Below are 14391 nucleotides of genomic sequence, written 5' to 3'. Positions count from 1 at the left end.
TGGGTTTGTAAGTACCCACTTTTGAAAATGGCATTGGTTTTGGAAAAGTTAAAGTAACAGTGTTAGCCTGCTTTCATTCTAAAAGTGCTTTTCAGTGTCAACTTCATAGAAACTTTGGCATAAATTCACTCTTTCATGGAATAAGCATGGCAGAATGGCTTGTAAAATGTGTAAATTGAGAAATTGTTTCTTCCCCTTGCTTAGTAGTGCTTTATGGAGATTTGGATTCCAGCATGTAATTTTTTCCCACACATTATCTCAAAATTTTATTTGTATGTATACATATATATATATATATATATATAAAAACAATTGTATCTTGAACAGCAGATAACATGTTCTGCTTTTACTTTGCTTTTGTGTCTGTATAATACTCCAAAATTTTTTTTGCCAAAAAAGCCAGGCTTCGTCAGGAAGCTACTTAGGAATCATTGTTTGAACTTGAACAGTGTCCCTTTTCATTGTCCAACATTTCTTCCTTCTCTCTAGGTAGAGGAAAAAGGATTCTCTTGTCTTGAGAATGACAAGGAAGACGCAGAGCGCAAACCAGGTACAGAGCTGACCACCTACCTAAGGTACTCGTGAGAAGAAAACTGTATTAGCACATATGAATTTCTGTATCAGTAATCGTGAAGACTGGCAGGAGCGAACTTTCTATCATTCTACTCCCACTTAAGCCAATGAGAGATCTTACACTAATTTAATTGTGGGTCTAAGTCTGCTACCCATTCTATTTTGGACTTAAAAGGGGCTTATGAAAAAATAAATGGTGAGGACGGACACACTTTGCAATGACGTGGTCTGTAAACTCTTGTACGCGATGAGTAACCATTGCCACTGGCATAAGCAGATACAGTCCAGGAGGAAATTATACAGTTGACAGCAATAGCTGGCTAAAATTATAAAGGAAGGGCAACCAGATGAAATGCATATAAATACAAACAATTTGAATACTGTTGGTTTTATACTCAAACACACAATTACGTGTCCTAGAGTATTTTGTAGCAGACAGGTTGGTGCCAGAGTAGTCAGTCTTCTGCCATAATAAATTTTGCTGCTAAAAGCTTGTAATAGCCTAAAACAAACCTAACATATAGCCCATTTTTTGTCTTCCTTTGCTCCTGTACCTTTATCTTTGCTTCTGTACCTTAACAGTGTGGCCCTGCAATGAGTGACTTCTGAGGGCTGCAGTTGAGCAAGTCACGGAGGAGAGGCCTGTTACACTAAAAAAAGTTTAGAGGTGATTTGAATTCCATTTTGTGTATTCTGTAGGTACGAAGACTATGCTTCTCTGCTTGTGAATTAGCCCCCGGAAACGCTGTGAAATATAAGAGATTTGACTGAGGAGGAAGAGGGGGCCTGATTTAGGGAAACTGCAGCCCTTCACCTGTGAAGGACAATATGGAGGATGCTGTGAAAGGAGAAGGAAGCCTAAGAGGAAGCAAAGCCGGTAATAAATCCAGGGGTATTAGCAAGGCTGTGGTAACTGCTATCGTTACTTAAAATCTAAGTTAATAGCAGAGTCTAGAAAAAGAAGCCGAAACTATTGGTTGTTATGGTATTACAGGTGAAACAGGTGCAACATTTCACAGTGGCATGTGGTAATGGCACAACTGGACAGTCTTTATAGCTCAGTTTTGAGCAGAATGATGCAGAATTAGATGGGAAGTTCTAGAGTATATATCTACACATTTTAAAAATGGAAACTTGGAATTCCACCATAATTTCTGTTTCTTCTGGTGGTTGTGTGAGTCATTCACTTTGAGTCAACAAGATATACTAAGAGTTCTAGTCGTTCAGTGGTAGCAGGATTCATTTGTTCAAAGACGTTGCATTTCACGCAAAGTTTTTATAGTGTTATGTTTGCAAATAACTGAACACCATCTGCAGTCTATATGCAGCCCTATTTCAAAAGCATCTCCTGAATCTCAAAAGGTTTGCCACTCTTAACAGTATTTGGACCTATGTAATTCTAGGTGACTGCGATCCCATCCTCTAATTCAGTAGAGCAGAGAGGCACCCTTCAGGTTAAAATATGACTTAGAAAGAATCTGGTTTTCAGGTCAACTTGATTGGCAGGAGGACGCTTAGAAGAGAACTAGGGAATTGAAGGGAAAGTTTATAATGTGGCTAGGTAAGGAAATAAAGGCTCTTGTTAGAAAGCAGAGTATACAAAGAAACTTCTCTAACAGGGGAGAACAGGAATCAATGTAAAGTGGGTAGGGGGAAAACAAAATCGTTTTTAAGGAAAGAAGAGAAAGAATAAGAGGAAGTAGTTGTGAGAACTTCCAAGAAACCTGGGTAAGAATTGATATATCCTTCACAGTGCTAATAAGGCTCATCTTCCAAGGGATATTTGAAGAAACGAAGGAGTATAAACTGTTACCTTATACCTGGCCAGGATTTTCATGTGAAAGACTCATTTTGGTTTTCAGCAAAGTGAAGACAAACACAGAATTTCTGTGGCGGAAGGTTTTTGTAGATGCCTTGCAGGTGAGTTGAGAAAGTGCCACTGCCTTCTATCTGAGTGCAGATCTGCCAAGGAATGCTGAGAGTGTACAACTTGCAGGAAATTGTATTGAGATTTTATATGGAAGCTGACATCACGGATAGCTTGTGGTAAAGGACTCCTGTAGTGGGTCTAAAGATAGCACGACTGGTAATAAAACTTACCTCTTTTCTTTTTGCTCATTTTTTACAGGAAAGCTTGTGGGAGGTTGTTCAGCTCTAATAGCCCTGTGCTTGATTATTCACTCCATTACAAGATAACACAGAGATAAGGAGGACTTGTACACTGACTTTTCTTGTTTTAGATCCTATAGTGACACGGCATTTATCTTCCACATAACCTGGGCAATAAATGCCCATAAAGACCATTAGCATCACTTAATGGTGATTTGAACACAATAAATGTCTGTCTTCTTACCCACTCCCGTCTGCCTAATAAACCAAATAAAACATGTTAGCGAACACATAAGCAACAGATACAGTGAGACCTGCTTTCCCATAGCTTTGTGCCTTAACCATAATACCCTCACTTACCTTAGAAGTCTCTTACCTTAGAAGTGGCAGCGATGCAATACGCTTATTTTACGTCCTATGCTCCTTTACCAACTCTTGAGTTCGCAGTTCTTGCAAGGTAATACCCTGGTCTTCTTCCCATGTTCCCTATCCCAGTACAGAAGTGTCAGCTACCCCGGCTCCTCTGCCTCCACCCGCTGCAAGACTTTTAGCCAGCCCTCATGTCCCCAGTGTCTGCATATGTCTGTTATACAAGAGACAGCGTACGTGAGTGGTGACTATGTACGTGGCTCCTGCCTCTTGGCTGCTGGTCTCAAGAGTTGCCTGTAACCCCCAGGCCGCACTTTGTGCAAGCCTCCCGTAGGCAGTGAGCATCTGTCAGATCTGTAGGCCTCTTCACAGGTGTAGAAATTGGCTAACAGACACAAGAATTGCTGAAACTGTACAGATGGACAGCATGAATGTGGAAGCATGGTTTCCTTAGGGTCCAGGCTATAAGAGTGTGAAGCAGCTGCTTTTCCTTGTTTCTTAAACAGCATCAGAGCGAGTTATGTTCCCCAGTCCCTCAAGGGTGATTGTGGGGTGTAAATGTGGCAAAGCTGGCAGGCTCCGACCTGCTCATAGTGTCATCATCCCAGAGAGAAAAGAGCTGTGAAGTTACGGTGTCAGTGCTCATCCTGGAGTTTGTACAAGCCTGCTAAGGGCTATGGGTGTCACGTCCTTGCATGGTTAGCGCCCACTAGACTCTGCACCTTCAGGCACGCGTGGCTGTTCCTGTGGACAGTGTACAGGTGTATGTCGGTCAGACATCCAGGTGGACTCACAGAGGATGAGCCCCCATAGCTATCTCATCATCCCTCTTGGAGCCTATCAGCTACCGTATATTGTAATAGATATTTAGGCTAGAGTTGCCCAATTTATTATACTCAGTTATATTGCTGTAAATATCCACATAGACATACAGAAAGAGACCAACTAAACTCATCTTTTTAAAACAAAAAGCCTTTCAAAGTTGTTAAAATGCAGTTTTCAGAAAGCACCACATGGAGGCAAGTGTTTGAGGTGAGATCCTGTCCCCGGCGAGGTCACTTGGAGCTTGGCCGCCAGCTTCAGTAGAGCCAGGATGTCACCCTTGGAGGTATTTCTCTTAGAGGACTCAAACATTATGAGTCCCTTAATGTCAACTCTGGAGACTTTGGAAATGAGGTGGTGCGAAATGTTTTGATGACTCATGCTTATTTTCTGGATTATCTGGGAATACCTGGTGGGTGTGCAGGGCTCGAAAAGCCAAGTGGAAGAACCAAACTGCAAACTCCTCTGGGCAAATAATCAGATGCAGCCAGGCGATGACTGCTCCAAAAGGAGCTCTTCACTAGCCAAGGGCTTTTGGCATAGTTTTATAATTTAAACAGTTTTCCTAAAGGTGATTATTCCTACAGCCCTGGTTTCACTTTAGGTGCGTGTGTTTGAATGGTATAGACTAGATACCATCACAGCACAAACGTGAGCAAGGGTTTCGGTTTGCCACGATACGACTCACCTGTGGCAAAACCACCGTGTTCAAGGTTAAGTGCCAATAAACCATGATACCAGCCTGGATTGTAACATCATCTGTACGTACTGTACCTGCAATAGAAATCCTATTAAACTTAATTTTTAGAATTGTTTCCTTAAAATGTGAGTTGTATCTGACCGATACAGCTGGGCAGTGTGATGCTGTGCCAGAAATCTCCTGGCCCCACTGCCCGTGGGCCAGAGGAGATTCGGTTTAAAGTTGAGATCAAAATGTCCATATTTGAAAATGTTGCTTCTTTACTTTTTGTGGCTAACAGTGAGCTCTTTTGTCTCTGGTACTGTATTGTGTGCAGGTGTCAAGGCGCTGGCAGGGGGGCTGTGAGGAGAGGCGGGGCTGCCCCGCGCCAGGTGCGGCCGGTTCCGGCTGGTTCCAACAGCTGCACTGCAGGGCACAGCCCAGCCCCTCCGCCATGCCAGCAGCACCCTGGGGGGAAGCAGCTTTAAGAAAAGGGAAAACAGCGCCCGGCAGCAAGGAGTGAGGGAAAAAAATGTGAGAAACAGCCTTGTGAGCCCCTCTGGTAGGAAAGGGTGGAGGATTTGGGGGTGAGGGGGTGACGCTGAGCCTGGGAAAGAGGAGGTGGGGGGAGGGTTTTGTTTTAATTTGCCTTTGTCTCTCACTATCCAAACCTATTTTAGCTGGCAATAAATTAAATTAATTTTCTCCAGGTTGAGTCTGTTTTGCCTATGATGGCACTTGGCAAGTGATCTCCCTGTCATAACCTCAACCCATTAACTTTTTCATCTTAATTTCTCCCCCCACTGTCCTTTTGAGCAGGGGGAGGGAGAGAGCGGCTGGGTGGGCACCGGCAGCTGGCCAAGACCAAGGCACTGTAGGTATAAATTACAGTTGCACCCAGAAGTCCCTTCAGGACTAAATCCAAAAGTAAAACTTTGCAGGAGATATTCTTCTGGTAGGTTAGTTTTCTCTTGGGCCAGTGAACTGATTTTCTGTGCCCTGTGGCTGCATGATTGTTAGAGCTAACGTAAAGGAAACACAGGAGCGCACGGCTGGAAGAGGGATGGGGAGGATGGGATAACCCGCTTTTGGCTGATGTTAAATCAGATTAGGTATAAAATGAAACTGTCCCCTTGTTGCGCTCACTGTGATTATTCATCTTGTTGGATGTTGCTCTTATTGCTTCCAGTCCATCTCTGGAAGTAACTGCTACAATGCACTGTGGATGTTGTTGGGAAAAATTCACCATGTTTATAAAATTGCATTTGTGTCTGATTTTACAGGAATCAACTCTAGTTAAGTGCAATTCTCAATCCGATGAAGAAACAGTTTCTGAAGTTTGGAGGCTAGCCCTTTCGAAAGTCAGTGAACCCCTCTGGGGAGATAAGAGTATGCCAAGTCTTGAGGTAATTAACAGTCAATGTTGTGACATGATGGCTTTTGAAACTAATACTGTGTGTGTCTGAGGAGGGAAGGGAGGTTGTTTCAAACCCCATGTTTATTGTATTAATGTGTCATGTAATGTCCATGAAAGAAAATTAGCAAACCAAAAGACAAACAATGCCATGGCACAGCAGAAAATGCTTTATGATACATGATTTGCAAAATGTTACAAGTCAAGAACTGCAATCCAGTTCATTCCTCAGGGAAAAGGATGAATGGATAGAAAAAGCATAATTTTGAGTGTCTTCTTTGCACATCAAAAAAAATAGTTATTCCCGGGTAAGTTTCAAGAATCTTGACCAACATAAGGGAAAAGAGATTAGAAGAGAACTCAAAAATAAGGAAACTCCCAACTATAAATGATGAACAGAAGCCCCGGATAAAATTCACTGTTAAGAACAATATACAAGGGGCAGAAGGCAACTGAATTATCCTGTTGTCCAAAATGTGACTCAGACAGAGTTTTAAGTTCAGGTATGAGCTAATGCTGTTTTCTTCTTTTGGTACTTTTCTATTTTTTTTTGTTTTCAATTTTGAAATGAAGATGCCTTTTCTTTTGCCTTGGTAGAGTAAAAGTATTTTCACTTTAGGTATCTCTAAAGTCACATAAACTCATTTAAAACAAAGACGCTTTTACTTCTGTGGAGATGACAAGCCCAGATAAGGTAGTCAGTAGGGACTAACCCTGCAGGGAAGTGGCACCCAAAAGTGTTCAGGTGTCTGAGGAAATGGGGTAGGTTTTCAACACTCCCCTGTTCTTTGTGTTCAACCTAGTTCAAATTCTAGTCCTTTGTCTGTTTAACTGCAATAGAATGAGCCACAGACATGTTAGGTGGTCTCAGAAATGACACACACAAAGAGGTAAAAGACTTCCTTTTACCCCTCCTGGAGAGGTAATGAAGAAAACGAGACCTGTTGAATTTTTTTCCCCCAAAACTGAACTGTACCACTCACCTTGCCTAAACCCTGCCCCGAGGATATGTTGCACTTTCTTCAGGATGCTTTCTGAATGCTACAGCATGATGATTTGCAGTCATGGTACTAGGAAAAGCCTGTTTCTACCGCTCTGATGCTGTTGCCCCTTCTAGCAGTGAATTGCTGTCAAGGGTCAGCAGAATAATTTGGTGCCTGAGAAAACCCTTGAAGCCCCCATTTTAAATAAGTCAAAGTGTATTCTCCATGAACTACACTTTAATGGTTTTTTAGTAATAATGGTGGCCAGCCTGCTAGTAAGTGTGATTACCTATTCATTTGGAAATCCTAGGTGCAGGTATTTTGGGGCTAGTGTGCTCCTATAAATAAGGTTTATATCTGCATGTGCTGTCTTTATGTATGTCCATCTTTGTCCTGTTCTCTCCACTCTTCTCTGTTCCTCTTTCCTCTCTCTTCCCTCAACGGCATCACTTGTCTCAGTTCAATACTATTAACAGAGGGTAAACAATTAAGTTCCCCCAGTTAAATTAATGTATGTGGCTAGAAAGAATAAAGAACTACAGTAAGTTCCTGAATTGAAGGGAGACTGATGAGTCCCTCGAGGATCCATGCAGGAAAAAGCCTTTATAGAGGATTTTTTCCCAGTTAGGGCTAAAATATAGGATGCTGTGAGCTCCAGTTGGTGCAAATCTGGAAGAAACCAGGCATTGTTTGTTCCAGTGATTACAGAACAGCTCGATTCACAATTACGAACCTTTTAGGTTGGTGCAAAAGTGGGGGTTTTTTATTATTTTTCACCAGCTTATTTGCCTTTTTTGTTTCTCAGATTTTTCACAAGTGGTAAAAATCATCTGCACAATAACGTAATGCCAGGCTTACACTATCACCTGAAGAAGCCAGTGTATTCCTGCTGGCAACAGTGGAGCTGGTGAAGGTCACAAAGGATCCCTATCTGCTTTCTGTACTGACACAGTTTATTTTTTCTGCCCCGCAAATTCTTCATCAAAGATGTCCCTCCATTAGTGCATATGCAGTCCTTTTGCTAAGAACAATGCTATGTTCAGGTAATTTTGCCATGAGAAATCCTGTATCCATTATATAAAAATAGACACAGGGGCTTGTTGGAACAGGACTTATAACAGAAAGACCACTTAATCTTTTGTTTCTTTTTTGCTGAAACCTTTCATGTGGCTGGAAAGAAGACACAAGCCCTTTCCCCTGCCTGATAACTACTCAGTTCTCCTTACCTGAAAATAACAAAAAGGCAAAAGTCTTTCGAATGAGAGCTGACATCTCCTCCTCATCTTAAATTTTCTAATTATTTATATTTCACTGGCAGATAGGCTGAAAGACCTTGTTCTTTGCTAGCCATGTGCCGATAAGGATACCAAATACATTTTGTTTCAGTCCATCTTGCCAGGAAAAAAATGTGGTAACACTTGACAGTGGATTTTTCCTCGTAGTTTGCTCCCTGGTGAAATGATGCAGCTCTCAAATTCACTGTCCATACACATGCATGCACAAACCCAAGAAGGGTCACCTGTTGTTTACTCTTTCCTCTTTCCTGTCCTCCTGATAGCCTGTAACACATCCCTGGTTGCTGGTGAGCTGTGGAGGCTTCATGCTGTGCTTCTGGCCTCAGTTTAGGGAAGAGGGTTGAGGACTTTGATCCAACTCCAAGGAGATGATGGGGGGGAAGCTCTGTGACATGCCGATGTGTCCTGGCTTTGAAGTCTGGGATCAGGCTGGGGAGAAGGAAGAAGTCCTGCATGTTTTGATTTGAAGCTCTGGTGAGGGATCATGTGAGTCCAGCACAGGACTGGGAGGCTCCAGCCCTCTGCTGAAGGGGTGTGATGAGCCCTTCCTCTCTCCTGGGACAGAACATCCTCACATGCAGAGGTGGAGAAATCCTGGGATTCCCCCATTCTGGGCTATAGCTTTGTTGACAGACTTATTTTTCACTTTAGCATAGTAAATAGAGTTTGTCTCCTGCCTGGAGATGATTCATCTCTCATTATGTTTAATAATTAGAATTCCATGCTCGTCCACTGTGTCCTCCCGTGCTCTGCCGAAGTGAGTGGTCTCTGCTCTGAACAGCTCCATCTGTTGGCATCGCATCGCCATATCGAAAAAAAGGCTAAAAAAAAAAAAAAAAATCCCCCCCCCCAAAACCCAGCAGCAACAAGAATAGCCTTTCCACTTGGACTGTGAAGAGAAATGATGGGCATGGGGCCTGGTGCACCAGCTGCCTGCCTCTGAAACCCGATGGGTAAGACTCCTGCATCCACGGGCTCCCCTGCGTCTTCAGCATCCTCCGAAATCGGGAGTGCCATGTCTCTGCTGAGCACGCTGCACATCTGGGCAGAGATGAGGAGGGAAACCCTCTGCGCCTTGTGTCCCCGCCACTTCCTTTTGTTTCCCAGCCCGGACTTGTCACGCCGGGTGCAGGCAGCAGCAGCCTGCCAAGGGCTGACAGGGGCTGTGCTTGCTGGAAACAGAGGAGGTGGAGGCGGCTGGCGATGCGGAGCGGCCGTGGGGGGCTCACGGGCCTTGCCTGCTGCCCACAGACAGCTGGAAGGGAGCTGCAGGAGCAGCTGGATTATAAGATGTGGAAAGAGGCAGGAGCCATCCCTACAAAGCTGCCCAGCTGGGGGCTGCGGAAAGGGCAGCTCCACTCCTCTGGGCAGTCTCCAGTGAGCAGCAGAGCCAGGGGCTGCTGTGCCCTGTGCCGGGGCAGGTCCGGCCCCGTGGGAGCTCCGTGCTTACCAAGAGCTGTGCTCAGAAACCGAGGGCCAAGGGTCACGGGCGGCGCAGGGATTGCTGGGGATGAAGCAGTGCTGTGGGTGGCTTGGAGGTTGCTATGGATGAACGCGTGGCATGGAGATTGTGAGGGATGAAGAAGTGTTGCAGGTGGCACAGAGATTGCTATGGATGCGTATGTGGCATGGAGATCACTAGGGGTGAAGAAGTATTGCGGGTGGCACGGCGGTCGGTATGGATGGAGAAGTACACGGAGACTGCTACGGAAGAAGCGTCGCAGGTGGCACGGAGATTGCTATGTCAGACCTGGCCACAGGGGGGTACCACAGACAGTGACACGGTTTCAGTATCGGAACTAACACGTGGTAACATCGCATCTTGCTGCTCCACATCCCCTCCTGCCCCTTCGCTACAAGTGTGCTTGACAGCGAAGGTGTGAGCACGGCTCGTGTCCGAGTTGGGCAGAGCAGCAGCCTGTTGTGCCTTCGTACATAAATCCTCCATGGTGTCTTCTCGCCTGGGCTGTTGGGAATGCATCTTCAGGATTAAGCCTTCCTGTTGTTTTTTGAGGTGTTAGCAAAGAGCTGTGACTGCTGTGCGATTGCCTGGCACACCAACTGTGCAGAGTGAGGCTGCTTCCCAACCTGGCTTCATAAAGATGCTGCAAGTAAAGCGGTCTTTGCAAAAACTGTGTTGCTTGGGGAGGCTGAAATTCAACACACGCTTCTTTTTGTTTTTAAGGACCTAGAGCCCAACACCGAGCACCAGTAAATTCAGTCATCTCCCTGGTGGCTCCACACATGCTGGGCTCAACGCTGTGGCTGTGTTTGAGCAGCTGCATAGCTTGCACTTGGCATGAATAAGGCTGGCATCGACGAGAGCAGCTTCAGTTGCCTGTAATTGTCCAAAGCTGGAGCCATTTAAAAAATTAAGGTTACAAACATGCTCACAAGCAAATAGTTTTCCCTTGTATGGTTTATATGGTTTCTGCTTCAAAAAAAGTATTATCTGCCTTCTTGAAAATGTTGTCGTCTTCCAGCTGCTTGTGGTGTAGGTGTGAACAGGCTTACAGAGCATCCAGTGCTTGACATCAAATATTGGATGTTTTCAGTATTGATGCCTTTTATATGTGGCCTGGTCCTAAAGCAAGAATGAGGCTTTATTCATTGTACATGCTTATTATTAGTTTTTTAAGTATCTTCTTCTTTAAGGGACGTAAGGTGTTCAGGTATCAGAAAGCAGTATTCTTTATGATGAGAGTAAATATTCTCATTTTTTGGCAGAGGCTTTTTTTTTTGCCTCCATAAAAGGCAAAACAAATCTGCTAGCTAAATAAATGCAAACATTTTGTTTCTCATGCTATCAAATAGAGCACGCAATATAATCCGGCTTCATTTGCGAAGGAACAGTTCTAGTTACACAGATGAAAAATTATACTTAAAAGGCAAAACCAAACAGAACTGTGTAGCTTGTTTGCTTATCTTCAGTTATGATTGTCCTTTGGAGACTGAAGCCTGGCCTGGAGCTGACATAACACAAGATAGATTGCTTCCATGGACTTCAGTGGGAGTTTGGATTGGGCTATGTGATGTTGCAAAACTATAAATGCCTCTCAGAAGGACACGAGTATAACTTATTCATGATGGAAAAAGTGGAATATGAACACTGCAGTGATTGCTTCAGATTCCAAGATTTCTCTGCCTTGAAAAGTTGTATCTGCCGATTCATGTTGAAGATGACCACTCCCAGAGGAGGATGGGCAAGCAGAATTTGAGGTTTCCCCACAAAGGAGAACACCTCCATGTGCCCCGTTATTGCCCTCTGGCACAGTTTGAGTTGCCTTAGCTCGGGTGCAGCTATGGCCATCCCAGGAGGAGCAGCAGCCCTAAGCAGGAATCCTCGCTGCACTAGTCGAGGCATTGATGTTTAGGAGACACAGGGCTGCTGTGGGCGTTGGATGCTCACACGCAGGCAGGGACCCACCCTGCAGCCTCAGCAACACGTTGGCCATGTACTTGAGAGTTTGGAGAAAAGCAGTGTCCCCTCTTTGGCAGATGGGAGGTAGAGATTCAGGTTGCTTAGCAATGTCAGACAAAGAAAATTAAATAGAAGTTCGCTGGATGCCCCAACAGCAACCTTCTTTTTTTTTTTTTATATCTCTTGTCACAGCACTGAGACAGTCTCAAGTCTGGCACTACAAACCAGTGGCTTGTCAATACTAAGGCAGCAGCACAACAGTTTGGTCTCCCTGCTATGAAAGCAGACTTTCCGTCTGGGAATTAAAGGAAAAGAAGGGAATAAGAAAGCTGCTCTGTGTTGGGAGCCAGGCTGCTCTGTGTTGGGAGGCAGGCTGCTCTGCTGGGGTTTGACTGCAGTAGGTTTGCTGGGTGCTTTCGCAGCAGCCTGATGTGGCCGTGTTATTTCCAGCCTCCTGCAGGATGCTCTGCAGTTCTGCAGCCTGAGATGGCTGTGGTCATAGGGTTCAGGACTAATTCTTCCTGAAAAGCTGGGTTGTAAAGAGAGAAATGCCAGTCGTAGCTGTGGGTGTTTCTGGAAGGTGCTTGGATGACGTTGTGTTGGGAGCTTGAGAAGAATGCGGAGTGGAGCTGGCGGAGCACCTTGTAGATGAGGAAAAAAGAGGAAAGCTAAAACTGAGTTGCTTTCACTTCAGAAGCTTTGGGGTTGTATTTTTAACAAAGTGAAGTTCAGATCAGAGACGGCAGCTATGTCTTCGAAACAGCCCCAAATTCTGCCTCTTTGCTGAGCTACCCTAACCAATTTGCAGCAGCCTTGAGATGTCTTCACAGCTTGAAGAAAAACTGCTACCAGGGCTTGGGAAATGTGAGCGAGTCTGACTTTGGTTATGGAAAAGCTACTAGGCAGAAGTATGAAAAGCTTGCTGGTAAATCATTTACAAGAAAATATCTTGCTCAGCATGGGGTTTGCAATGAGGGGGTCATATTTAATGACCTGCTTCAAATGTTATTATAAATCATTACTTCCTCACCAGCTAAATCACAGCTGCCTAATACTTTGTATGCTCTCCCGTAGAAATGTCACTAACTTGTGAACATGTTGGAGTTTGGAGCCCCGTGGCCCCGTGGGATGGAGGGAAGCGCAGGAAACATGAGGGTCTGTCAGGCGTCCCAGGGGGGCGATGCCTGTCCCTGACTTGGCCGTGCAGCTCCTGTGTTTTCATAGCACCCTCCGCCTCTGCAAAATGCAAGACCTTTGGGAACTTTTTGACAAGATGCTAAACTTGAGTAACCTAAATGAAAGCATGTCCCCTTGCAGAAGCAAGAACAGTTTTCAGGAGGATAAAGAAGGCAAGTGTTTAGCTTTGGTTGAATGATGCCTTTGAGTTATGCAGGGAAACTTCTTCCAAACTGCCTAATAGACCTCATGCCCGCCTGGGACGGGCAGCAGAGCTTTGCAATAAACTGCTCCAGAGCCACCCCGGGCAAAACCTCCGAATCCTTCTGGGGTTATGCACAATCTGCAACAGTTAAAGGTGCAGGAGTGATGGCAGCCCACGGGTGCGTGGCTGCATGGCCAGAGGGATGTCTATGTATGGGGGGGAAAAAGTCCCTCCCCTTGGAAAACAAACATCTCACCTCTGAAAGGCAATGGCCGCTGCAAACACGAGGGAACGCAAGTCCCACATCCATTTCTTGACTGAGGATCCACTTTGTGCTGGAAGGAGGCTATGGCCTGCTTTCACCTATTTATTTTACACAAAGAAGTGGGGGAGAAAAACCTCAGGGCAGTCTGTCTGCGGAGGCAGTAACTCCTTAGAAAAGTGTACAGCAGCGGGATGTCAACAGAGAATTGGTAGCTCATTACTTTTTTTCTACCTTCAGATCACGACTAAAAAAAATTCCTGTGCATCACATCTTCTTTGTCCTTGCTGCCTGTGTGAGAATCACAGTCAGCAGTTCTGTAGGTCATCTAGAGAGATTTTATGGTAACAATATGCAAGTGAAAGCAGTATTTCTTTTGATGGATATGTTTAATGCAATAGTGCTTTTACACTTTAAAAAATGAGAAGAAAGAGCTTAATATTATCTCTTCAGTCCATAGAAAGCCTAAAAACCAAAGTTAAAGCATATTTAAGGTCTTACTCTTTCTTAATGGAACTGTCTTAGCCAAGGAGAGGAAATAAGGCTTGTGATCTGGCTTCAAAGTAAATGGACAATTTTGGATTTGGGGTGAAGGCGGAATAAGGAGGTGAGGAAGATTGTGTGAATGGGAAAATGAAATCTTCAGCAGAATCACAACTACCATAAATATAGCTGTAAGAGGGCCCAGAGACCAGCAAGGGACTTACCCTGGCTGGGCTGTCCTATTCCCCACAGAGAAAGCAAGACCGGTGTTTGCCAACTCTGTGTTCATCATTGTGTGTTTTCCTCAGTCTCTTTTTTTTTTTTTTTCTCCTTTATGCATGAGTAAGATTTTAATTTTAGAAGAAATTCTGGCAGGCTTTTGTGGGCAGTTTGGAGGAGGGAAGGTGAAGGATGGTATTTTTGTTTCTGCATACAAATGCAGGGAAGTTTGTCTGAGCTCAGCTGACAAGGCCACCGTCAGGTGTCACAAGCCTGGTTTGCATTTAACTTCCCAGGGCTTTATAGAGAAGAGAATATTTGAAGTCACCGTGCATGGGCAGGGACAGAGCTCATACCATTCACACAGGTTTGTCTGTATGT

This window comes from Gymnogyps californianus, chromosome 3 (assembly GCF_018139145.2).
Source record: "Gymnogyps californianus isolate 813 chromosome 3, ASM1813914v2, whole genome shotgun sequence".
Lineage (NCBI taxonomy): Eukaryota > Metazoa > Chordata > Aves > Accipitriformes > Cathartidae > Gymnogyps > Gymnogyps californianus.
This window is presented reverse-complemented; position numbering follows the sequence as displayed.